This window comes from Tupaia chinensis, unplaced genomic scaffold (genome assembly GCF_000334495.1).
Source record: "Tupaia chinensis unplaced genomic scaffold, TupChi_1.0 Scaffold000114_1, whole genome shotgun sequence".
NCBI classification, from domain to species: Eukaryota; Metazoa; Chordata; class Mammalia; order Scandentia; family Tupaiidae; genus Tupaia; species Tupaia belangeri.
The window spans coordinates 116,584-119,603 of NW_006159578.1; positions in this window are offsets into that span (position 1 = coordinate 116,584).

Sequence of the window (3,020 nt, forward strand, 5' to 3'; positions counted from 1 at the left end):
TTTGCTGATTTATTTAAAATTTTGGCCACAGGGGGCACATGCTTGCCAGGGGTGAGAAAGAGAGACAGAGAGATACAGAGACAGAGATGATGAGAGAAAGTGAGAAAGCTCCCCCTAGGAAGACGGCCATGCCTCAATCCCTTCTCCTTCTCCTGAGTCTAGTGTGATTTTCAAGCAGTCAGGTCTGGAACTCGAACCTCAGTTGGTCATGTGGGAGTCCAGCGACATAGCAACTATGCCATCTGCTGACCTTGTTTTGTTCCTTTTTACATATTCTGTGTCTTCACTGACATTTTCTATTTTCTTCATTCCTTTTATAAAATGTTTGTTATCAAAACATTAACTTTGGTTTCTTTATCTTATGGAGGATGTTTATGCACACAGGATAAAGAGAGAGAAATGAACACTATCCAGAGGGTCTGGTCACACCAAGATCCTCTTCCTTTAGTCCTCTAGCCCAGCGTATCATAAATACTCACACTCATACATAGAAGTGCAGGATGACTGGGCCTGGAATTTTTACCATGGTTGTCCTATGGGATCCAGATTCTCTTGAGCAGCATGTTACTGTTATGTCATGGAGTCTGCCCTTCAAATATTTTCAATAGCCATTTAAAATTCTTGTCAAATAATTTTAGTATCTTATTGGTATCTATTATATTTTCTAAGTCAATTTGTGTTTGTTTGTTGGTTGATTTTCTGGTTCTTAAAATGACAGGGTTTATTTTGTTTTGTCAGGGACATATCAGATGCCATAGTTTGAGACTCTGGATCATACTCAATCGGTTTTTCAGCAGGCAGTTCTGCTGTTGCAGTGCAGCTGAAACGGTAGGGGAGTATGCATGTTCAGTTCCCTACTGAGTTCCATGGCATTACTCTAAAATCGCGGAGTGCTGACTCACTGCCTCCTCACAGATACGTGTAGTGCATGTGCAGCTCCCCCTCCGCCTTGTTGACTACTTCTCCGGTAATAAATGAAGAACTGATACGCACTACCTCAATGCCTTTGAAAACAGCAGCCTAAGTTACAGAAATCAGAGAAGTCCACATGTGTTACAATATAATAGACAAATCTATTCTATTAGAAAGCAGATTGGGGTTACTGATGAGCATTGAAGATGAGGCAAGTGAGGTGATACCAAAGTACCAAAGGATACAGGATGGTGTTGAGGTGATGAAAAACCTTAAGTTTTCTGTGGTAAAGGTTGCATGTGTGTACATGTGAATATGCTAAAAACTAATGAATTGTACCTTAAGCATGGGAATTATATCTCACTAAAGCTATTCAAGCCAACTTGTGGACAGAGTGCAGGCAGCAGGGCGCCATTATGCGATATAGGAGCCATTTGGAAAATCTCTGGGTTCAGACCACGGATCATTCTAAACAAGCTGGACATGTCTTTGGATGTGCATGTTCTTGACATGATGAGAGACTTGCTGGTGTATATTTTAACATGGTGAGACCTTGTCCAGGGAAACTCTGTATTTCTTTCCCTTGAAAAAGTGTGGCACATATACTCCATGGAATACTGTTCAGCAATAAAAAAAAAAACATAAGACTCTGGCATTTGATAAAAAGTGGATGGACATGAAAGATTTATTGCTGAATGAAGCAGGTCAGGCTATGAAACGGAGACACTGTATGTCTCCACTTAACATACACCAACTGCCTACACTCCGTGGTAGAGACTGAAAGACTGGAAGACATAAAAGCATTGAAAATTGTTATGGACACTAGGGACAAAGTAGAAGGAGAGCAGGAGAGGGGAAAGTGCAGGAAGGAAAATTTGGGAAAAAAATGGAGAAGTAAGACATTTGTGAGACACAGATATGGTTTGTTGCCTGTTGATGATGTCATGTATAGTATTCTCAACTCCCTTGGCGTGTGGCATATATCATGTTGGGTAAAATCTCTTTACAGTCTAAATGGTGTATAGCGATTGAATGTGTAAATAATAAATAAATAAATAAACAAGCAAACAAACAAATAAGCTGTATTTAAAAAAAGCTTTGTGATGTTCTTGTGTACTGAATTGTTACATATTCACTTAGACATAATCTACTCACATCAGTGGTTTCGAGAAAACCGTTGCTCAGGATGCTTGTGAGGATACTGTGAGAAAAAAGTTCTTAGAACTTTGAAAGCCTTTTATTTTAAAAGTATTGTCTATAAACCATGCCTGTGAAATCCTCCAAAAAATCAGACTATCTGGGAAATTCAATGAGATCAAATATCTTATGGAGATGTTAAAAATGATCCTTCAGGGGCAGATGGTGTCGTGGTTAAGCTGCTTGACTCCCACATGGCTGACCGTGATGCAAGTCCATGGCCTGGTGGCTTGAAAAATCACACCAAGCATGAGTATGTTTATGCCCAAAGTCCCAGGAGGAGAATGGAGGAGGATTGCAGTGTGGACATCCCCCGTGGGAGGTGATTTCTCCCTGTCTCTCTTGGGTGAGTAAACGTGCCCTATGACAAAACCTAAAATCCAAACAAAACAAAATAAAAAAACCCTCCATCTCCAACTTGGATATAATCTTAGACATGAAACCATTTCTTACCTTGAGAATATTTTGGGAATGAAACTGGATATGAGAAATAGTTTATTTTTAAATCTAGCAAGATCTGTGTCTCTTTAGCAAAATTTTTTTGATTTTTTTTATAAAAATTAGACACTTTTTCATTTCATCACCTCTTGTTTCTTATCATCATAGTCAAAAATAAGAAGCCAGATCACATTTTCTAAATTCTTAGGATTCTACTCACCAAATTAAAAGCTTATTAAATACCCCTTCTAACTTTGATTTACTAAAGACGTTGGCAAAATTTCCATCACAGTTTAGCAAATGTAATCTTCTTTTCAGCTGGCAAAATTATTTCCCTTTTTGTTATTCAAATCCTCAGCATCTATTACTGTTGAATACAGAAGTGTTTTAGCTCACACAAAAAGGTCAGAGTTGGTTACATAAACTAGGGCCTGAACAATATCTAAGTGGTATTTAAATTTACAAAACTGCAT